General features: G+C 40.1%; 1 long non-coding RNA gene across 1 annotated transcript in view; it reads right to left on the reverse strand.

Moving 5' to 3' along the window:
- Window positions 1–16,603: 16,603 nt before the first annotated feature.
- LOC120534101 overlaps window positions 16,604–24,901 on the reverse strand; it is a 51,680-nt gene continuing 43,382 nt past the window's right edge. The window contains exon 3 of the long non-coding RNA XR_005634682.1: window positions 16,604–16,687. This is a non-coding gene — a long non-coding RNA (uncharacterized LOC120534101). The remainder of the gene's footprint in view (window positions 16,688–24,901) is intronic.

Raw genomic sequence — 24,901 nt, forward strand, 5'->3', positions numbered from 1 at the left:
GCAGGTAATGTGCGTCATTTGGGACTCCATGAGCAACCGCTCATTCGACACAAAGTCAAACCAAAGGTACCCAAGGATTCTCCTAAGAGAAAAGAATCAAGGGGTGGTGTGTGTATGGATTTTAGAAGTTCCAAAATATTAGACAACTTTAGGTTTGATATGAGTGTGTTGTAAAGACAGGCAAGATGTTTTGGCCTCTCTGTCCATCCATCCATCCATTATCCACTGCTTTTCCAAGGTCGGGTCGCGGGGGCAGCAGCCTAAGCATGAAAGCCCAGACCTCCCTCTCCCTAGTCACCTCCTCCAGCTCCTTTCACGAGGACCCCGAGGCGTTGCCAGGCCAGAGAGATATAATCCGTCAGGCATGTCCTGGGTCTGCCCTGTGGCTTTCTCCCAGTGGGGCATGCCCGGAGCACCCCCTCAGGGAGGCATCCAGGGGGCATTCTGACCAGATGCCCGAACCACCTCAACTGACTCTTCTCAATGCGGAGGAGCAGCGACTCTACTCCAAGTCTCTCCCAGATGACTGAACACTTCACCTTATCACTAAGGGAAAGTCCAGCCACCCTGCGGAGAACACTCATTTCGGCCGGTTGTATCTGCGATCTTGCTCTTTCGGTCACTACCCAAAGCTCGTGGCCATAGGTGAGGGTAGGAACATAGTGACTGGTAAATCGACAGCCTCGCCTTTTGGCTCAGCTCTATCTTCACCACAACGGACCGTTGCCGAGCCTGCATTACTGCGGATGCTGCACAGATTCATATGTCAACCTCCCGCTCCATTCTTCCCTCACTCGTGAACAAGACTCCGAGATACTTGAACTCCTCCACTTTAGGCAGTAATGTGTTCCTGCATTCCACCCTTTTCCGGCTTAGAATAATTGCCTCGGAATTAGAGGTACTGACTCTCATCTCCGCTGCTTCGCACTCGGCTGTGAACCGTTCCAGAGAGAGCTGGAGGTCACTGTCTGATGAAGTCAACAGAACCACGTCATCTGCAAATAGCAGAGACAAGATTCTGAGGTCACCGAACCAGACCCCCTCCGCTCCTTGGCTGCGCCTAGAAATTCTGTCCATATAACTTGTGAACAGAATCGGTGACAAAGGGCAACCCCGGCGTCCAACCTCAATAGGAAACGAGTCCGACTTATTACTGGCAATGTGGACGAAGCTCCTGCTCCTCCTGTACAGGGACTGAATGGCTCATAACAATGAGCCTTGTACCCTGTACTCTTGGAACACACCCCACAGGATACTTTGAGGGACACGGTCGAATGCTTTCTCCAAATCCACAAGACACATGTGAACTGGTTGGGCAAACTCCCATGCCCCCTCCAGGATCCTGGCCAGGGTGCAGTGCTGGTCCAGTGTCCCACGGCCAGGACGGAATTCACATTGTTCTCCTTGAATCTGAGATTCGACAATCGACCAAACTCTCTTCTCCAGCACCCCTGAATAGACCTTACCGGGGAGGCTGAGGAGTGTGATCCCCCTATAGTTGGAGCACATCCTCCAGGTCACCCTTCTTAAAAAGGGGGACCACCACCCCAGTTTGCCAATACAGAGGCACTGCCCCCGATGTCCATGTGATGTAGCAGAGACTCGTCAACCAGGACTGCCTCACAACATCCAGAGCCTTGAGGAACCCAGGGTGAACCTCGTCCACACCAGGGGCCCCGCCACCTTGGAGCTTTTTAACTACCTCGGTGACCTCAGCCCCTGATATGGACGGGCCCCCCCAGAGTCCTCCAGCACTGCTTCCTCTAAGGAAGACATGCTGGTGGAATTGAGAAGATCCTCAAAGTATTCCTTCCACCGGTCAATAATGTCTGCAGTTGAAGTCAGCAGGGCCCCATCTTCACTGTACACAGTGTTGGTGGAGCACCACTTTCCCCTCCTGAGGCGCCTTGCGGTTTGCCAGAACCTTCTCGGTGCTGACCGAAAGTCGTTTTACATGGCTTCCCCAAACTCCTCCCATGCCCGAGTTTTTGCCTCTGCAAAAGCCGATGCCGCCACACGCTTGGCCCACCGGTACCCCTCAGCTGCCTCTGAAGTCCCACTAGTCAACCAGACCCGATAGGACTCTTTCTTCAACTTCACGGCCTCTTGAACCTTAGGTGTCCACCACCGGGTTTGTGGATTGCTGACACGAAAGGCACCGACAACCTTGCGGCCACAGCTCCGTTCTGGTGCTTCAACAATGGAGGCTCGGAACATGGCCCATTCAGATTCAATGTCCTTCGCCTCCATTGGAATGTGGTTGAAGTTCTGTTGGAGGTGAAAGTTAAAGATCTTTCTGACCGGTTCCTATGTCAGACATTCCCAGCAGACTCTCATCATACGTTTGGGTCTGCCTGGTCTGTCCGGCAGCCTCTCCTACCATCTGATCCAATTTACCACCAGGAGGTGATCATTTGACACCTCAGCCCCTCTCTTCACCCAAGTGTCCAAGACATAAGGTTGCAGATCTGATGACACAATTACAAACTTGATCATCGAGCTGCGACCTCAGGCATCCTGGTGCCAAGTGCACTTATGGACACCATTATGCTCGAACATGGTGTTCGTTATGGACAATCCATGGCCAGCACAGAAGTCCAACAACTGAACACCACTCGAGTTTAGATTCACACCTCTCCAAGTTTCACTGTCGTTGCCAATGCGAGTGTTTAAGTCTACCAGAAGGACGACAGAGTCCCCAGGAGCTGTGCCTCGCAGCGCTTCTTCCAGGGACTCCAAGAAGGCTGGGTACTCTGAACTGTCTGTCACATAAGTGCAAACAACAGCCAGAGTCCTTCCCCCAACTCAAAGGTCCAGGGAAGCAACCCTCTCGTCCAGCAGGAAGAACCCCAACATGCAGGCCTCGAGCCGGGGGGGGCCATAACCAAGCCCACCCTTGCCCAACACCTTTCACCCACAGCAACTCCAGAGTGGAATAAAGTCCAGCCTCTCTCAAGATGAATGGCTCCAGAGCCCAGACCGTGCGTAAATGTGAGCCCGACTATATCTAGCCGGTATCTCTCAACCTCTCACACCAGTTGAGGCTCCTTCCCCACCAGAGAGGTAACATTCCATGTTTCAAGAGCCAGTTTCGGCAACTGAGGGTGAGAACGCCAGAGTTCCCACCTTCAGCAACCACCCATATCACATTGCACCTGACCCCTATGGCCTCTCTTGCAGGTGGTAGGCCCACAAGAGAGTGGAACCACGTTGCTCCTTCAGGCTGGGCCCGGCTAGGCCCCGTGGTCAAAGGTCCATCCAACAGGTGCTCACCAGCGAGCCCCTCCCCTGGGCCTGGCTCCGGGGTGGGGCACCGTGTACCCTTTCCCAGGCAAGGGAAACACAGATCCTTGGTTTAAATCCATGTGGGGTCTCAGGATCGAGTTAGTCTGGATCTTCACCTCAGACCTGTTTGCCTTGGGAAGCCCTACCAGGAGCATGTAGCACCCGACAACATAGCTCCGAGGATCACTAGACCGCGCAAGCCCTTCTGCCACAGCAAGGCCTCAATCCAACAACAACAACAACAACATTTATTTATATAGCACATTTTCATACAAACAGTAGCTCAAAGTGCTTTACATATTAAAGAATAGAAAAATGAAAGACATAATTATAAACAATAAATCAACATTAACATCGAATAAGAGTAAGGTTCAATGGCCAGGGGGGACAGAAAAAACAAAAAAACTCCAGACGACTGGAGAAAAAATAAAATCTGTAGGGATTCCAGACCAAGAGACCGCCCAGTCCCCTCTGGTCCAAGAATGGACCTCGATCCAAGAAGGCCTCTCTGAATGACATAAACGTTAGGTTAGCTATGTAGCTATGGAAAAATAAGGTGGGGAGGGGTTTTAATTTAAAATTCCTTTCACTACCATAAACTTTCTTTCAAATGGGTTTAACATAAAGTTAAAATTCTTGAACCTTCTTAGGAAAATGTTTATTCTCACCTTAATGTGTAAAAAATGTCAGTAGTCTATAAATAACAGAGCACCAACCTGTTGTGTGTTGGTTGGACACACAAGTAACTGTTTTATTGTAACCTGATCAGGATTTGAAAATTTACTTGGACATAATGAACATGCTGACAATGCCATTGACTGAAAGTGAAAGTCCTGGGTATGACGTTAATCTGCATCCAGCCTGGCATGTAGGCCCTTTAACCTGCAGGGAAAATCCTGGGGGTTGGAGGCAGAATTGGCACTCCAGTCACCATAAAAACCTCACACTGTCCCACTACATCTGAACTAGTGTGGTGCTGAAGGGTCACCAGTTGAATGGCTGCACTCAGGTCCGAATCTGGGGTCCTGAGTTGGTTTACAGTTGAGTTGTCTGTTGGAGCGCATGCTGCTAACCTCTCTCTGCTGATCAGGATTTAAAAATGTCATGTATTTGGATCATAATCAACATGCTGACAACAGTATTGACTGAAAGTGAAAAGAAAGTGAAATACCAAGCAGTGTGAATACAGAGACAAACGTTACTGCAGATTTCTGTCTTGTTCATATATAATCCAACCCAAGTAATTCCTGGGAATTAATCCAGCTGTTGAAGTGTAAAATTGCCTGGCTTTGTTGATACATGTACTGGAATGTACCAATCAATTCTTGGGCAGGCTGCATTTGTGAAGGGTGTTCTCAGCTGCTTGGCTCAGATGTCTTAAGAAGCAAGCTCATGATTAACCATTTTGTTCAAGGCCCATAGCTCAGAGACCAGAAATATTACAGAAAACCATTTTCAAGATGGACTTCTGTCCTCATTCCTGTCCTGTCTTGCACCCAGTGCTGCTGAAACAGTCCTCAACTTCATGGATGGCTGAGGAGGCTTGTTTTCTTGGGATTTTGAAACATGTAAATAATGAATCAAGAAGGTAGCTAATGAACCTGTCAATTAAACAATGTTTTATAAAATTGGCAGAAATATTATATTTTTGAAGGAAAACTTTTTTAACATTTGTAATTAAAATGTTTGCCATCTTGACTTGGAATAAGTAGATTTGAAAAGTGATGAGTGGATAAAATATATTTACATGGTGTAATGGTTAGTTTAATTTTACATAACTGTATACCAAACCAGAAGCTTCAGTTTGTATTAACAACATTTGTTTAGACTACTTTAAACTGGAACGTGGTACCAGACAAGGATGCCCCTTCTCACCACTGCTGTTTGCAATTACCATTGAACCACTGGCGGCTCACTGTCAAAATGCTTATCAGATAAAGGGGATTATCAGGGAAGGACTGGAACAGAAAACTTCTCTACATGCAGATTATATGGTACTGTATATCAGACCCACAAAATACTGTGCCTGCAGTCTTAACAGCACTCACAGAATTTCAAAAGATTTCTGGTCTCAGAATTAATTTGAAGAAAAGTTTACTGTTTCCAGTGAATTCTCCAGCATACAATATCAGATTGGACACCCTAGCTTTTATCATTGCAGATCAGTTTAAATACCTGGGGATAAACATCACAAGTAAACATAAAGCTCTTTATCTCTTTAGCTCTTTAAATGTTGCCGTCTGTATGGAAAAAATTAAGCAAGACTTGCATAGATGGTCAACCTTTCATTTCACTCTAGCTGGAAGAATTAACGTTGTTAAGATGAATATACTTCCTAAACTTCTCTTTTTATTTCAAAACATTCTAATATACATCAATAAATCATTTTTTAAGATTTATTTAGATTTAGATAAATCAAGATTATTTAGATTCAACCATAACCTCATTTATTTTGAACTCAAAACATTCACGTATCCAAAGAGCGACTCTACAAAGACCTAAGGCAGAAGGTGGCATGGCTCTACCTAACTTTCAGTTTTATTACTGGGCAGCAAACAAGCTATAAAAACTTGGACACAAATAGATGAACATACACAGGCTTGGTCCGCAATAGAAATAAAATCCTGCAGTACTTCCTTATATTCCCTGCTTTGTGCCCTAATAAATGTAAGTTATCGCCAATATACTGATAACCCAATTGTGCTTCACTCACTCAGAATTTGGAACCAATGTGGAAAGCATATTAAGATGGAGAATCTATTATCTGTGGCACCTCTGCAAGAGAACAACCTCTTTCAACCCTTGCAAACATACGCAGTTTTTAATATCTGGAAAAGATTTGGGATTAAATTGCTTAGAGATCTTTATATAGACAACATCTTCGCATCCTAAGAACAATTACATTCCAAATTTAACTTTCCAGCTACATATTTTTTTCACTAACTTCAAATTAGAAACTTTGTTAAAAAGAACCTGCCTGATTTCCCTCATCTCGCACCTTCCTCCATGCTGGAAAAAATATTGCTCAGTTTTGAGGACTCAGACATAATTTCTGCAATATATAAAATCATTTTACAATCCCTCCCTTTCAAAGATCCAAGAGGACACTGGGAAAAAGATCTCTCACACAACATAACAGAAAAGGAGTGGAAGTGAGTGGGAAACCGATGTTCTACACTATTTGAAATTGGAGAAAATGAAATACTCAGTTTGAGGATCTGTACAGATTTTTTCAAAACATGGCAGGATCTAATCAGTAATATTTTAGAATAAGCTCTTCAAGCATAGATGAAGCAATTATTTCTGTATTTCTTTTTCTTCTCCATCCATCTCTATTGGCTTATCAAACTCATTAATTTATGTATGTTTACAAGCCTTAAGTTTTACTCCATTGGCCATGCTCTCTCTCTCAGGGGTGAGGATCGACTTGTTCTCAATCCTACTTTTTGTAAAAACTGATTGATTTGTATGGAATGATTGCAATAAAATTAATAAAATGAAAAAAAAAGGAGTGGAAGGTAGCAATGCAGAGACTTCACTCAAGCTCCATATGCGCAAAGCATACAATTATTCAACTCAAAAATATATATCGAGCACATCTGTCTCGCTTAAAACTGTCCAAAATTTTTCCAGAGAAAGATCCAACTTGTGAACGCTGCAATCAAGTCCCAGCCTCACTTGGTCACATGTTCTGGGCCTGCACCAAATTAACATTATTCTGGACAAAATCTTTTAATTACTTTTCAGACAGCCTTGGTGTCGCAATCCCTCCTAACCCATTAACAGCTGTGTTTGGGGTTCTTCCAGATGGGCTTAAGGTGGAGAAAGACAAACAAATTGTGATTGCATTCACTACACTATTGAAACGCAGACTTATTTTGCTAAACTGGCTACATTTTCCAGCTCAGAAATAAACACTTTGCTGTACTCCTGGCACAAGTTTTGCAACTGATATACTATGTTATCTACCTCTGACCCATCTAAATTTAAATTTGCTATCCAATTTTGACCTGTAAGTGCCTGTCCACTACCACGAGCAATAGGAAGTGGGAGTTGATTTTCTGCTCACCTGATTTCACTTCAAACTCGATTTTGCCCAACACCTCTAATGGCTGATTTGTAAATATTTTTAAAGCAATATCACAAGGTTGTCTTCTTCTTTCGACTGCTCCTGTTAGGGGTTGCCACAGCGGATCATCTTCTTCCATATCGTCCTGTCTTCTGCATCTTGTTCTGTTACATCCATCACCTGCATGTCCTCTCTCACCTCATCCATAAACCTTTTCTTAGGCCTTCCTCTTTTCCTCTTCTCTGGCAGCTCTACCCTTAACATCCTTTTCCCAATATACTCAGTATCAAACCTCTACACATGTCTAAACCAACACAATCTCGCCTCTCTGACTTTGTCTCTTAGCCATCCAACTTGAGCTGACCCTCTAATGTACTCATTTCTAATACTGTCCATCCTCATCACACTCAATGCAAATCTAAGCATCTTTAACTCTGCCACCTCTAGCTCTGTCTCCGCTTTCTGGTCAGTACCACCGTCTCCAACCCATATAACATAGCTGGTCTCACTACTGTCCTGTAGACCTTCCCTTTCATTCTTGCTGATCCTTGTTACTCTGAATTGTTGATCTGAAATATTTAAACTCATCCACCTTCACCAACTCTACTCCTTGCATCCTCGCCATTCTACTGACCTCCCTCTAATTCACACACATGTATTCTGTAATGTTTTTACTGACCTTCATTCCTCTCCTCTATAGTGCTAACCTCCACCTCTCCAGTGTCTCCTCAGCCTGCTTCCCACTCTTGCTACAGATCACAATGTCATCAGCAAAATCATAGTCCATGGGGACTCCTGTCTAACCTCGTCTGTCAACCTGTCTATCACCATTGCAAATAAGAAAGGGCTCAGAGCCGATCCCTGATGTAATCCCGTCTCCAAATTAAATGCATCCATCACTCCTACTGCAGTTCTCACCACTATCACTCTTCCCTCGTACATATCCTGTACAACTCTTACTTCTCTGCCACTCCCGACTTCCTCATACAATACCACAGCTCCTCTCGAGGCACCATGTCATATGCTTTCTCCATGTCCACAAAGACGCAATGCAACTCCTTCTGGCCTTCTCTAAACTTCTCCATCAACACAATCAGAACAAACGTTGCATCTGTGGTGCTCTTTCCTGGTATGAAACCATACTGCTGCTCACTAATCATCACCTCACTTCTTAACCTAGCTTCCACTACTCTTTCCCATAACGTCATGCTGTGGCTCATTAATTTTATCCCCCTGTACTTACTGCAGCTCTGCATATCCCCCTTATTCTTAAAAATCAGTACCAGTACACTTCTTCTACACTCCTCAGGCATCTTCTCACTATCTAAGATTCAATTAATTAAGTGCTTGTAGTGAAGTAAAGGAAATTACAGTTTGTTTGTCCTTCTTCACTTTAAGCCCATCTGGGAGTGCACCAAACACAGCTATTAATAGATTAGGAATGATTGTGACACCAAGGCTGTCCGACAGGCAGGAAAAGATTTTTATCCAAAATGTTAATTTGGTGCACTCCTAAAACATGTGACCCAGTGAGGCTGGAGCTAGATTGCAATGTTCACAAGATAAATCTTCCCATGGAAACATTTTGGACTTTTTTAAATGAGACAAATGTGCTTGATAAAACATTTTAAGTTGAATGACTGAATGCTTTGCACACATGGAGCTTGAGTGTATTCTGTGCATGACTGCCCTCCACTCCTTTTCTGAAATATTAAGTGACAGCTCCTTTCCCCAAAGTACTCTGAGGTCTTTGAAAGGAAGAGATTTTAAAATATTTTATGAATTGTAGATATGCTATTAGAGTCTTCAAGCCTGATCAATAATTCTTCTGGAATAGAACAAGGTGGAAGGTGAGGAAAATTGGGCAGGTTCTATTTAGCAAAGTTTCTAGCTTGAAAGTAGCAGAGGAACTGTGTTGATGAGCAGTTGTATTTGAAGCATAATTGTTCATAGGATGTAAAGACATTATCTATGTACAAGACTCCAAATGTTTTAATCCCAAATATTTTTCAGAAATTGAATAATGTATATGGTTGAGTGGGTGGAAAAAGGTGGTTATTATATAGAGATGCAACATATAAAAGCTTTTCTGTCTTAAATTGCTTCCTACATTGGTTCCACATTCTGAGAGAATGAAGGGTAATTGGATTTTTAGTGTAATGATGGATGTTTGTATTAACTGTGGACCAGAGCAGAAAATATAAAGAAGTACTACAAAATTTTATTTCTATTGCAAACCAGGATTATGGATATTCATCAATTTACATCGATGTCCAGGTTTTTATAGCTTGTACTGTATATTTTCCGCCCAGTAATAAAATTGAAAGTTCGGTAGTGCCATGCCCCCTTCTGCTTTAGTTTTCTGTATAGTCATCCTTTGGATACATGGATATTTTGAATTTCAAATAAATGAAGTTATGATTGAGTATAATTTCTTAAAAAATTATTTGTTAATGTAAATGAGGGATGCTTTGAAATAGGAAGAGCAGCTTGGGAAGGATGGTCATTTTAACAATGTTGATTCTAACTGCTAATGTAAGGTGCAGGGAAAACAATCTAGTCACGTCTTGTTTAATTTTGTTGAAAAAGAGCCTTGTATTTACTTGTAATATTTACTCCTAGATAATTAAACTGATCTGCTAAGATACAGTAAATGGGAAGGTGTCCAGTCATATAAAACATGCTAGAGAATTCACTGGAAAAACCACACTTTAATTCATATTGATTTTAAGTCGAGATATCCTGAGAAAATCGGCTAATGCTTTTATGACTGCCAAGTTCTAGTTTGAAGTTATCTGAATTAGTGTATTTAAATTGAACTGACGCTTCTGAAATAGTATAAAGTAGTTTGATCCATGCACATATGTTTGGACCAAACCAAAATTTGTGGAATTTGGTGAACAGATAGTCCCATTCAATCATATCAAATTCCTTTTTTGCATCTAAAGATAATAGGATCTCTGGGGTGTTAGATATAATGGGTGAATATATCACATTAAGCAAACATTGAAGGTTAGAAGTTAAGTGTGTGCCTTTAATAAATCCTGTTTGGTCTTGTGATATTACAGAAGGAAGCACTTCCTCAGTTCTTTTGGGGCGTATCTTAGCATTGTTATTCAGAAGAGGGATTGGTCTGTATGATGCACATTATATAGTAGGCTCTTGTTCTTCTTAAGAAAGATGGTAATTAATGCTTGGAAAAAAGTTGGAGGTAATTTTTTTTTTGTCTTTAGCTTCTATAAATGTTGCTAATAATCGTTGAGCCAACTCATTTGAGAATATTTTTTTTTATAAAATTCCATTGGGTAGCCATTAGCATCAGCTGCTTTCCCACTTTTAAGTGAGTTTATAACAGTTTCAGCAGTTTATCCAGTTTCGCAGCACCAATAGTATCTAGCGGTGGTATCACTAATTAATCAAGAAACTCATTACATTTTGTCTCTTTAGACTGAGTAGAATATGAGGACTTATAGTACTCTCTAAATGTGTAAGTTATATTTTTTATGGTCAATAATTTTATCTCCTCTGTGTTGTTAATTGCTGTTATTGCATTACGGACTTCCTGCTTGTGGATTTGTAGGACTAAGATCTTATTGGGCTTTTTTCTGTGTTCATAATAACGATGTCACGATTTAAAGATAAGCTGTTCCATTTCTTTAGTAGTCAAGAGGTTAAATTAAGATTGCAAAACCTGTCTTTTCCTTTAGAGTGCCTCATTTGGAGACCTGGCGTATGATGTACAGGTGAGAAGAAGGGGTATGCTCTTAGGTTAGGATTTAAGAACCTCAATGGGTTACATAAATTATAATCTGTTACAAACTGTGTCATTATCTTTGCAGTATTAGATGTTATCGCCATTGTATCTGAGGATCTATCCAGGTCTGGATTTAAAACACAAAGTCTCCGGCCATTATAATTTTGTGAGTGTTCACATTAGGGATAGATGCAAATACATTTTGGAAGAAAGCTCCGTCATCCACATTAGGTGCATGGGTATTATTCAAAATCATTTCAGTATTAGATAAATCGCCTGTCACCATGACATAGCGCCCTTCTGAATCACATATTGCATTTGACACTACAAAAGGGATAATTCTGCATATTAAGATTCCCACACCCCTGGTTTTCTTTGTATAGCTAGAGTGAAAATTTTCGCCAGACCACTCTCCTTGCAACCAAAACCGGTCCTTGCTTAATAATTGAGACTCCTGTAAAAATACTGTCTTGGCATTTAGACTTGTTAAGTGCAAGAGTACTTTCTTTCTCTTTAATTCATGATTGAGACCCTTGACATTCCAGTTCATAAAGTTCACTATTTGGTCATGGAAATATTTCTTCTGAACTTTCGTTGACATTTTATAGTTTTAGGTTAAGGCAGTACATTGTACTTATGATAGCATTGACATAAATTACAGCTATAGAGCGTAACTAGTTGCTATTGGGGTATAAGGGATAAAACAGAAATAGCATTGCTCTCTTTCTCCCCACCCTACTGTCCACCCCCATTATGCCTTTGCAAGTGAGGCAAGCCATAATTCGCAAAGTTCCTGTTCTCTGACATGCCAAGAGAAGGTGCAGGTCTAGAGCAAAATGAACCACCACCCCAAGCAGCAATGTGAAGAAAGTTAAAACTGAGATATCTTTTGAAAATACAGTCCAAATAAAATAAACTAATGATACAATCTTAAACAGTCTAAATATAATAGACAAAGGGTATGATGTTAAAGAAAAAAAACAGTTAAAATACTGTAAAAGGCTGGTTACTTAAATAAAATTTAACAAAAAGACAATAGGGGGCGGCACGGTGGTGCAGTGGGTAGTGCTGCTGCCTCACAGTTAGGAGACCCGGGTTCGCTTTCCAGGTCCTCCCTGTATGGAGTTTGCATGTTCTTTCTGTGTCTGCGTGGGTTTCCTCCGGTTTCCTCCCACAGTCCAAAGACATGCAGGTTAGGTGCATTGGCGATTCTAAATTGTCCCTAGTGTGTGCTTGGTGTGTGGGTGTGGGTGTGTGCGCGCCCTGCCCAGGGTTTGTTTCCTGCCTTTTGCCCTGTGTTGGCTGGGATTGACTCCAGCAGACCCCCGTGACCCTGTAGTTAGGATATAGCGGTTTGGATAATGGATGGATGGAAAAAGATAATAGCATTAGCCAAGATGTGGCCAAAAGTGGCCCAAAAGTGCACATAATTAATTAAAGAAATATCAATATAATAATTGCAGCTTAATTTAAAAAAGGGGGAAAGGGATGGCAAAAAAGAAGTAATATATAAAATACAGTAAACTATATACATATATATATATATGCATGGGAGGCAGCTGAAGGGCTTAGAGAGGACTGATTATACATCTGCCCAGGGGGGACGGGGTATGCTAACGCTCTTTCTGAGTTCTCTACAGGTCTTTCCCGGGAAATCCCACCAGGAGCCGACACCTCGAAATGGGACACATCCCTTCCGGTTCCGGCACCGAGGACGACATCACTTCCGGTTCCGGCACCGAGGATGATGTCACTTCCGGTTCCGGCACAGAGGACGACATCACTTCCACCCTCCGTCCTATAAAGCCTCCTGCCTTTGCTCTGGCAGGCAGTTCTGTTTTGGACTCTGTTGAGTAAACTTGACTGTGATGAATCGGTTACTTTTGCAGCCAGGAAACCAGATTAAATGGGTGGCTGCCCCAAACCTTGCCATGCCTCATGTCTCATCTTCTTACAATATTATATATATATATATATATATATATATATATATAGTTACGGCGAATTTCGTTTTACACATGGTCCAAAATGCAAGCTTCAAGAAGAATCTTCTTTGTCTTGCCAGAACACAGTGTGACTCATGATCCTGTGTTTCTAAAGAAAGCTGGGATCAGTCTAAAACTACAAATGTAAAACTGATTTTCAATAACCACTTTTAGTTTAATGTTGTGCAATGTGACGCATTTAGCAGCTATTACAGGAGGGAAATCTGAGAAAATATGAATGCATGTTTTTTTTAAAATAATCTTGTCTTTCTGTCTGAGAAAGAGACATAAGAGTTTGAATGGGTTTAGTTCCTTGAAACGAGCAATTTTTTTGGTTTGGAGGCATTTGATCCATGTATACTGTAGTCTGCAGAGATCTTGATGTCCAATTTAAATTCATCTCCAGTTTTAGATAATAGTTCATCTATGAATTTCACTGGGTTTGGACTCTCCCTTTTTTCAGGAAGACCTTGAATTTCGGATGTGTTCTTTTTACAGTATATCTGTCTTCCAGTGCTGCCAGATTGTCCAAGAGCACTTTGCATTCTGATTTTGCAGCCGTTGCTTTTTCTTCCGCGGCAGAAGCCGATTGTTCAACTATTTTAATTTGGGTCGTGAATGTTTGAGTAACATCAAGCTAAGCAGCAAGTAGCTTAATTTTACTCTAGAACTTATCTTGTATTTTCCTGTTTTTTTCATCAATTTTTTGTAGCATTTCTGTAAAGGTTGTTGTAAACTTAGTACTTAAATGTGGCTCCAGGTCTTTTATATCCTGATGCAGTTTCTCGTTGTTCTCATTTAGAACCCTTATTTCATTCTTTATTTCTCTATTGTTTTTCTTTGTATCTCACTTTATATCATTTATGTTCCCACCAAGCACGGCGATCATTACCTTCAGCTCAGACAGTGCGTTTCAGTCTTCCCAGATCTCCGTAGGTGGACATGCGAGTTCAATAGGAGATGATGTCGGAGACTCGCGAGGGGAATTAGGTGAAGTTCACAGTGGGGATAAAAAGGCCACGCTTGGCTCCAAAGATCCTCCTGGTGTCGACCAAAACTCCTTACTTGCTCACTCTCAGTTTCGCTGTCTCGGCTAGAGTCGATGCTGCCATGTCAGGTCCTGGAAGGTCTGTACCTTCTCCTGTCTGTTCCAGGTCAGTCTCTGGGAGGCCGCACTGTGAATTTGAGGCCAGCTTAGACTTTGATGGGGTTTGTGCTGCCTTATCCTTTTCATTCTGAGCCCTTTGTTTTCAACTTATGCTTATTTGTAATTGAATGTGGTATTATCACATCCCCTCAGAATGAATAAATACAGGATATCTCAAAATGATGCATTAAAAAAAAAGTAAAAATAACACAGCTGGTAAGGACTCCCCTTTAGATGTCCATCTCCAACAATGGATGAGACCAAATCCCTGTTTCTAAGAATGTATCATTCTGCCAGTACATTTTCAACACATTCAATGTAACTTTGCTGGGCTTCATTAGAACCACCAAATCTTCTAATAGAGTAAACATCTTTGGACCTACAACCAACAAAAAGACTGCCCTTTAGTAATCCTCTTCAGTATTATTTGCCAGCAAAAACTGTTGAAATTGTTATTCATACTTTTCAACATTCTCTAAAAGCTCATCAAATGGTAGTCATGTTTCACTGCTGTACCACATCATTTCAACTGAACCGTTTATCCGTCCTTTCCTCATTGCCACTGTTGTGTCTTGCTACAGATGCAGACTGGCCACAGGTTAACAACAAGTGTCTTATTTTATTCAACATAACAAGAGCAATTATATCTTCCACAAAACCTAAAGCAGTACACATTAATTTATACATTGCAGCTTCTCCTGGCCATCAATCTCAATGCTTTCTCTGTATCTCGTCATTGTGCATTTCCCTCATTATTTTTTATATCAAGTCCTTTGAGTTTTTAACATGTAGGTCACTTGAACTGCACCTTTTTATACTTACCATGTCAGAATGGAAACAGAAAAAATAAGCAAGAATGCAGATGAACTTGCTGTACCTGAAAGCATTCATACATCACTGGACCCATCTGGCAATATGTTGTTGGTTGTCAGAAAAAAAGGTGAGTTTGCAATGCTTTGCAAATGTGAGACTGTACTGGAAATTCATCATGGAGTTGTGTAAATTGTAATGGCCTGTCATGTAATCCGACATCTTCACGTGACAAGATCTGCAAAGCAGTCATTAAGTTTGGACATTGCTTCTGACTTGAAGCTGTGTAATGTGCCACCGGGTTTAAGCAACTGAACAGAATATAAAGCAAAAGCTGGTGTGTGCAGTGGAGCTGACTGGCTCTAAAATACAGCTGTTAGATGAAGTGGGTTTCACAAGCAATTAGGCTATTTTTATAGTTTTTTTGGGCTATGGTTCATAACACTGAGGGTTTATTCTCACCAAACAACACAACTATGCACTTTCTATGCCCTCAGCCCCAGCTGTTCTGAGAGTTATTTCATAACAAAACGAATCTTCTGAAACAAAAAAACAGTTGTGAGTAGAACTCACAGTAAAGAGAAGAAATAATAGAAGGAAACTGTCTGAGAGCATTTGACAGACTCTGCTGAGTCGACAGGCTTTTCATGCGGGTTTTGCAGGCACTTTGTTCTTGCTGTAAATTGACAAGTCTGTCAGCACTGCCTTAGAAGCGTGGCACAACTTCACACTTTCTCTGGCATCTCTATTGCAGCGGCACAAGTAAGCATGCCTCAGAGAAAGAAAATGTTCATAGTTGGAAAAAAAGAGTATTGAGCAATAAAATTAGACCAATAAAGGCTTTGTGGTCTGATGCTAGGACAGACGACCACTAAGTGAATTATGTTGGTTTCAGAATTTGATTTCATGTTACTGAGTTCCTTCTGCATGAAAGTTCATTATTTATTTGTGGATCCAGGCTTGCTGCCACTTTTTATAACAAGGCTGTTTCATTTGGATGGAGCCAGACATCTTGAATTTTATGTAGCATTATGATAACAATTTTTTTTTTATTTTCGAGTAGAGCCCATAGTATATATTCCCTAAACATGAATAACTAAATGAGAGCTTTTCTGTTAGCACATTCTTTAAAAGAAACATCTATAAACCTGACATGTAGCCATGTCCAATTCTAATTTGTGTGCGTACATGAAAATCTAAATATGTAAAATGCTGCATTGTCCTTATTTATTCTAATCCACATACTAAAACAATGGATAGCCATGGTGTCTAAATGTGTGATTATTTACTTTTGTTAGCCTGCCTTTTTCAGGATACCTTAGTGACACGTGCTTCTTGTGGTACGTCGGTTCTGATGTCACAAGCGTGAAGCACTTTTCCTGTGGTAAGTCCCTTATCTTACATAAAAGGAAAGCCTTCTCTGCTCAGTTCTGTTTTAATATGTATAATTTTCTGATGATTATATATGCTAAGTTCAAAAGGTTTCAATAACATAAATCCTATTTTTTTCAAATATACATAGGCCATCAGAGGAAGTACAGAATAACCAGATTAAGAAGCTCTTCTGCTAATGGTGATGTCAGGTTCCTCTTGTGATATCTTTTAGTCAGTTTATGGCACTGTAGTAACTTTATTACCTATAAAACAAAATGAAACAAGATAGTTATTTATTAATAGTCGCTCCTTCTCCAGAGGAATATGAACTTTGACTCTGTACAAAAGGGCAAGGGATGAGACTTAGACCATCTACATCCATAACCACTATCCCAGCATTAGCTCAGTTACTCATATTCTCTGATTGTTTTCTTGTTCAGTCAGATACATGTTGCATTTTTAGATCTGATAATTGCTTATTTAATCAGTGCCTGAAGTGGGAACAAATAAGTGTCAATACTCTCAGTTTTTTGTCAGCTTCTTGGTTCTTTTCCCACTGCTTGGTTAAATTTTACCCAATTTCTTTATCAAATGGGAGTGGGCGTCCCCGCAGTAGAGCTTTGATGATCAGGATGATTTGTGTGTATTACATCAGAAAGAGGGGGATGGCAGACAGCATCAGGACAGAAGATGCCAATATGCACCTAATGACTGCCTGTACACACCGATGACGGTACTCCATGCCATGTGTACTGGACCACTTCAACCCCTGTATTTACTTATTTGAAATGGTTAAGTATTAATTGATATTTATTTGAAATGGTTAAGTATTAATTGATATTCATTGTTTTTAAATATCATTCATATGGTAATAATATGTGTAATCTACCACAATGTGATGTTCCTGTACCAGTGGAACCATAAACAAAGACTTTTAATTGTTCTGCTAAGGTATAATGGCAGTGCTTTGAAATGAATTGAATATAAAGAGAAAGAAATACAATAATAATAATACAATAATTTAATAATAATAATTCTTTCATTTATATAGTGCTTTTCTCCCTACTCAAAGCAGTTTTCACAGTGACTGGGGAGCCACTTCAGCCACCACTAATGTGTAGTATTCACCAGAATGATGCAATGGCAGCCATTTTTTTTTGTGTGTGCCAGTACACTCACAACACACGAGATATTAGATGGTGAAGTGGTGAGAGAGAGAGTCATTTAGAGACAGGGGATGATTAGGTGACCAGGCAATGGGGGGCAATATAACCAGGACATTAAGATACAACATACTCTTTTTGTTAAGGATGTCCAGGGATGCTTAAATACCCACAGAGAGCCAAGATCTCAGTTTTACATCTCATCCGAAGGATGTCACCATTTTTAGAGCACTGTGTCCCCACCACTGTACTGGGCAGTAGTACCCATATTAAGACCACAGGGTAAGCTCTCCCTGCTGGCCTTGCCAACAACTTTTCCAGCAGCAACCCATGAATTTCTTAGTTGGTCCCCTGTCCAAGTACTGGCATGTGCATGTGGTATAGGCTCATGGATTGGCATCGCAGGAAGCAGGTACATCTGCCTGAAATCCAAATCTGGATTGGCTGCTCAACAAAATGGTTTGATGGATGTATGAAAAACAAAATCCAACATACAGGAAGTGATCTGGGTTTACCAGACCAAGAGAAGTGACTGAAATGAGAAAATGAACTTCTCATCGAAGGAAGTAGACAGAACAAGAGGGCTGAGAGAAAGAAAGAAAAAAAGAAAGAATTTTTTGGTGATTTTGAAATGACCTTATTTCATGTAATATTACTCCCAAGACAAACATCTATCTAATATAATAATAAACATCTATTAATTTTTGTTCACATATCAGAAGAGTCAAGGTAGTGGCCTGCCTCCGATGGATCATCTGTCCATTTCAGGCCAAGCTACATGGTAATTGAGAGCCATCAACTAACAAACCTGAATGCCACTAGAATGTTGGAAGAAATCAGTGCTTCAGGATGAAACCCATAAAGAGGAACTGTAAGCTCCAGATAGTGGTGTTGCTGGGATTTACACCAAAGAGGTTCTTCTAACCACTAAGCCATCAGTCTAGTAAATAACAACAGAACTAAAATCTCTCTCTACTATGCCAATTCCTGAATGAGATATTTCACTTAGGGCATCACTGGGAATTAGGGCCTATGTCCACTGTAATAAGTATGAAGCCGGAACTAACTTTGGGTGGCATGCAAGTCTTTTCAGAGAAACAAACTCATGACCATTCACCCTCACTTGTGCAATCCCAAGACTAAACTGCATGACTTAGGAAGTGGGAGGAAACTTATGCCGGTGGAAAACTGAAATAAACTCAGGTCTATTAAGCTATGAGTGAGAAGCATCAGGCACTGTGCCATTATGCTGCCCTAGAATTAAACCAAGCTGTATAAAAAAGCGAATATTATTATCACTTACCTCCTTACTGAGCATCCCACACAATGTTCCATCAATCAAAAACACTGTAAGATTTTGCATTAATTTCTTAAAATTAAGCTTTTATCTAAAGAAACAAATAATTTATTCTAACCCAAATTGTGAAAGAAAAATAGTTAAAATAAAACATTCCCCTCAACACATGATCGATTAAATTTCCAATTACATTGAAAAATTCAAACACCTTTCACAAGGTTAACTGTCAGTGTATGCTTCTGGAAACATGAGGTTGAAAGAGCAGTTGGCTCCATTTTATTTTTTTTGAGTGTTTCAATCACTATGCAAATGAAATACATGCATTCCCTGTTTGATATGTTAATATACATAATAATGTGTATTATTCTCTTGGCTTTTGTGTGGAAAAATAAACTAAAGTCTGTTTGGTGCGCACCCTGCCAGTTTTGCTCCTGATCTGTTTTGGTATTACTAAGTACTCCTGCTCCACCAGTAAATTAGTTGAAAATCAGTGAAACTAAATACCCAAATATATTAAGATACACTAAATGAACAACATTTTCATGTGTCCCCTGTTTCCTGTCATCTTGGGTGGCATTACATTAGTTTTTCTACAAATAATGTTTGAACTTCAGCTCCACAATGGACAAGTGCCTTGTCCACTGTTAACTTGTTGCCTGCTTTGTGTGAAGTGCGGTCAGAATACACCCCATCCACCTGCAACACTTAATTGAATGCAGGGAGTTTAAAAATGTATGAAAGTACTACTTATTATTATCTGATGTTTCATTTAGCTGTACTTCATAGTTTGTATATTTGATATTATATTGCAGCTTTGTTTGCTTTGTATATTATCAAATATTCAGAAAACAGTGTGTACTACAGTGGTGTGAAAAACTATTTGCCCCCTTCCTGATTTCTTATTCTTTTGAATGTTTGTCACACAAAATGTTTCTGATCATCAAACACATTTAACCATTAGTCAAATATAACACAAGTAAACACAAAATGCAGTTTTTAAATGATGGTTTTATTATTTAGGGAGAAAAAATCCAAACCTACATGGCCCTGTGTGAAAAAGTAATTGCCTCCTTGTTAAAAAAAAAACCTAACTGTGGTGTATCACACCTGAGTTCAATTTCTGTAGCCACCCCCAGGCCTGATTACTGCCACACCTGTTTCAATCAAGAAATCACTTAAATAAGAGCTGCCTGACACAGAGAAGTAGACCAAAAGCACCTCAAAAGCTAGACATCATGCCAAGATCCAAAGAAATTCAGGAACAAATGAGAACAGAAGTAATTGAGATCTATCAGTCTGGTAAAGGTTATAAAGCCATTTCTAAAGCTTTGGGACTCCAGCGAACCACAGTGAGAGCCATTATCCACAAATGGCAAAAACAAGGAACAGTGGTGAACCTTCCCAGGAGTGGCCGGCCGACCAAAATTACCCCAAGACGACTTATCCGAGAGGTCACAAAAGACCCCAGGACAACGTCTAAAGAACTACAAGCCTTACTTGCCTCAATTAAGGTCAGAGTTCACGACTCCACCATAAGAAAGAGACTGGGCAAAAACGGCCTGCATGGCAGATTTCCAAACGCAAACCACTGTTAAGCAAAAGAACATTAGGGCTCGTCTCAATTTTGCTAAGAAACATCTCAATGATTGCCAAGACTTTGGGGAAAATACCTTGTGGACTGATGAGACAAAAGTTGAACTTTTTGGAAGGCAAATGTCCCGTTACATCTGGCGTAAAAGGAACACAGCATTTCAGAAAAGAACATCATACCAACAGTAAAATATGGTGGTGGTAGTGTGATGGTCTGGGGTTGTTTTGCTGCTTCAGGACCTGGAAGGCTTGCTGTGATAGATGGAACCATGAATTCTACTGTCTACCAAAAAATCCTGAAGGAGAATGTCCGGCCATCTGTTCGTCAACTCAAGCTGAAGCGATCTTGGGTGCTGCAACAGGACAATGACCCAAAACACACCAGCAAATCCACCTCTGAATGGCTGAAGAAAAACAAAATGAAGACTTTGGAGTGGCCTAGTCAAAGTCCTGACCTGAATCCAATTGAGATGCTATGGCATGACCTTAAAAAGGCAGTTTGTGCTAGAAAACCCTCAAATAAAGCTGAATTACAACAATTCTGCAAAGATGAGTGGGCCAAAATTCCTCCAGAGTGCTGTAAAAGACTCATTGCAAGTTATCACAAACGCTTGATTGCAGTTATTGCTGCTAAGGGTGGCCCAACCAGTTATTAGGTTCAGGGGGCAATTACTTTTTCACACAGGGCCATGTAGGTTTGGATTTTTTTTTTCTCCCTAAATAATAAAAACCATCATTTAAAAACTGCATTTTGTGTTTACTTGTGTTATATTTGACTAATGGTTAAATGTGTTTGATGATCAGAAACATTTTGTGTGACAAACATGCAAAAGAATAAGAAATCAGGAAGGGGGCAAATAGTTTTTCACACCACTGTATGTATTGTTAGAGTGCATGCTGCTAATGGTGATGAGAAATACAATTTACCTGCTAGGGTGAAATTCAAATGGCTGGCAAAATGCCACAGTGATTAATGTTGCTGCCTGGCAGAACTGCCGTCTTAGGTTTGAGTTATGCACCTGGAAATGTCCGTGTGAATTTTATAAATTTTTTTCAGCATCTGAATGAATGTTCACTGTTTGCTCCGGATGTATTCCCATATCTTCAGAATTAGTGGATGTTAGATTAATTGGTGATACTAAATATCCCACTTTTGAGCATGAGATGCCCTGTAAAGGATTGGATACCAGTCTACAGTTGGTTCCTGCCTTACGCCTAATATTTAATTGGGATTAAACTGATTCATTGATTGGACTCTGCAAAAAATACCCACTGAAAGACTACACATGGTGCTAATGGAACAAAAATTCACAAAATAAGAAATGATCCAGAAACTAAAAGAAACCCTTTGTGGGTCAGACAGTTTAACGAAGTTGCTTAATTTTTCCAGCCATTCCTTTGTGAACTCCCTTTAACCACTAGGGAGTCATGGTGGATCACATAGGCATCAGTCACAAAAACACAAGGCAAAGTGAATCCATCATAAAACGCGCACATCCACTCATAAGGAGACAATTTCAAGATATCAGTAGTATTATTAGAAGGATGCTGGAGAGTCCTGTGAAAATCCTCAAATGAACATTGTGGGATTGTACAAACTCCAAACAAACCAATCTCAGGCCAGTCAGAACCTCTGTGTCACCATGACTTTACTGTTGTGTGAAACTAAAATAATTTCTTACCATAGAAATGTGAAAATTAAAAGAATGGTGGAACAAGACTTGCTGCTAAGAAAAACTATATCATCGAATTCTGTTAAGTACATATTTGACGGTTATTAAGAAACTATGTGAATGACCCTTCTACAATAGGAGAAAAGGAGACGGACAAACCACCATAAAGATCACTAAGAAGGCTACTTAAAAATACAAAAACAAAGACTTTCAAAACAACTGGACATTCACTTGGGTTTTTCTTTGATAATATGGTACTATAAATGGATAAATGGTATGAACAGAGTGTGATACTCCACAATAAAGGAGTCTACTTAGAAATTGAAATTTTGCAAAAACTGATGAGGGTCCAGCCTTCATCCTGAGGTGGATCTGTACCCAATTTGATTTCATTAATTGACTGATGCCAGGCCTTAAGATAGTGTAGATATTTGACTTTCTTTGGAGTTGTACTGCATATGTGCTTTCAGAGTTTTTGGAGATTTGATTTGTGGTGTTTAGCCTTCCTATTTCAGTGCACATATATGTCGGGTCAGACTTTTCAGAGAAGCACTGATTTGATTTGTTACTTGGTCTGCACAAAAAAGCAATTACAGATAAATTGCATTTTTTCTTGAAAATAATGGGCAAAATATACATCTTAAATGTGTGTCATGTTCCAAGTGCAAATCAATCAATCATAAAAAATGGCATTGACCAGAATTACCTTTTTGATTTTATACAACTAATACAAAATAAATTCATATATTTTATACAAGCTGAACATCAGCATCATGTCACAACTCACAGAATATGGGTAGTATGAGAGATCAAACAGGTCATAAATCATATATGTGTGTGTGTAATCTATTAGTTTACATTCTCACACCATTGGTTTTGAGTATTTACTACTGCTTTACATGTCTACAATACAGATTTTATTCTTATGAGCTGTATTGGTTTGCATCTATATAATAGATAGATAGATAGATACTTTATTAATCCCAAGGGGAAATTCACAAATATTGATTTATGTATGAGCTAGATTGCTTTGCATTTCTATATTACTGGTCTGCTTACATGGCAGTGGTTTTGATTATGCACTATATTGGGTTCATGGACATTTTATGTTGGTTTCATATGCCATTTCACAAACAAATTCTGTGAAAAAGAAAGAAAACGGTCAGCTGATTCAAATTATCACTCCCTCCCGTTTCCTTCATGCTTGTATATGGTTGTATCAGCCCTTGAGGTCAATTTTTTGCCTCTCAAAACCATGTGAACATCCAATACAGTTTGCATCCAGAACCAATATAATTTACACACAAAGCTGTGACAAGGTGTGCTTCTAAAACCAGTGTGTTATATTTGTGAAACTGATAAAGTGTACACATAAAATCAGCACTTTATGGTCACAAGACTGGCATAGTATACACATAAAACCAGTACAAGATTTGCATGTACTGTAATTCATATAAAGCATTCATAAAACCAACAGCGTTCATATGTGAAACTCATATATTGCCCACACGAAACCAGTGTAAGACGTGCATGAAACCAATATAGTACATACATAAAACCATTGCTATGCAGGCAAAGTAGTGCTCTATGAACAAAAGTCAATATAGTTCATACACAAATCGACATAATAAGAGTGCACACCAATGCAGTTCACTCACAGCCCCATCACAAAACTCCAGGATTGGTCAGATCAGCCATCTGGTATATTCTTAAAGAGAAGGAACACACTGATGAGCTCAGCAACACCAGAAGGCGTGGACAACCACGGAATACATCTGTGCTGGATAATTGGAGAATTCATTCCTTGGTAAAGAAAGGATAATTAATGGCATTTAGCCAAACCAAAAACACCCTGGGAGGTAGGCCTAGCATTGCCAAAGTCTACAGTCAAGAGAAGACTTCATGAGAGTAAATACACAGGGTTTACCACAAGGTGCACACAACTGGTAAACCTCAAGCATTGGAAGGACAGATTAGAAAAAAAATGGTCCAGTTTTAGAGCGGTCTTCTTTGGACAGATGAAATTAAGATCAATATGCACCAGAATGATGGATAAAGAAGAATATGGAGAAGCGAAGGAATGGCTCATGATCTGTAACATAACACATCATCTGTGAGACATGGTGGACACAGTGTTATGGCATGGACATTCGTGACTGCCAATGAAAGTGGGTCACTGATGTTTATGGATGATATGAATACTCACAAAAGTTGCAGGATGATTTCTGAAATCTATAGGGCAATACTATGTGCTCGGATTCAGATAAATGCTGCAAAACTGATAGGACAGTGCGTCACAGTACAGATGGAAAATGAGTCAAAACATACAGTGACAGCAAACCAAGTGCTTTTCAAGGCAAAGAACTGGAATATTCTCCAATGATCGAGTCAATTAACTGACCTCAACCGAATTGGACATACATTTCACTTGCTGAAGACAAAAAAGATGGCAGAAAGTCCAATGAACAAGCAGCAACTGAAGATGGCTGCAGTAAAGACCTGACAAAGTATCACTAGAGTGGAAACCCAGCACCTGGAGATGGCTATTAGTTCCAGATTTCTGGCAGTCATTGTCTACAAAGGATTTTCAGCCAAGGTATTGAAAATAATCATTATATTTATGATTATATTGGTTTGTCCAAATAATTCTGACCACCTGAAAATGGGGGGTCCATGTATAAAAATGGTCGTCTTTTCTAAATGGCACATACAATGTTTTTGTTAAATGCCTTAAATTAAAACTGTAAGTCTACA

The sequence above is a fragment of the Polypterus senegalus genome, chromosome 8 (assembly GCF_016835505.1).
Source record: "Polypterus senegalus isolate Bchr_013 chromosome 8, ASM1683550v1, whole genome shotgun sequence".
In the NCBI taxonomy this organism is placed as follows: Eukaryota; Metazoa; Chordata; class Cladistia; order Polypteriformes; family Polypteridae; genus Polypterus; species Polypterus senegalus.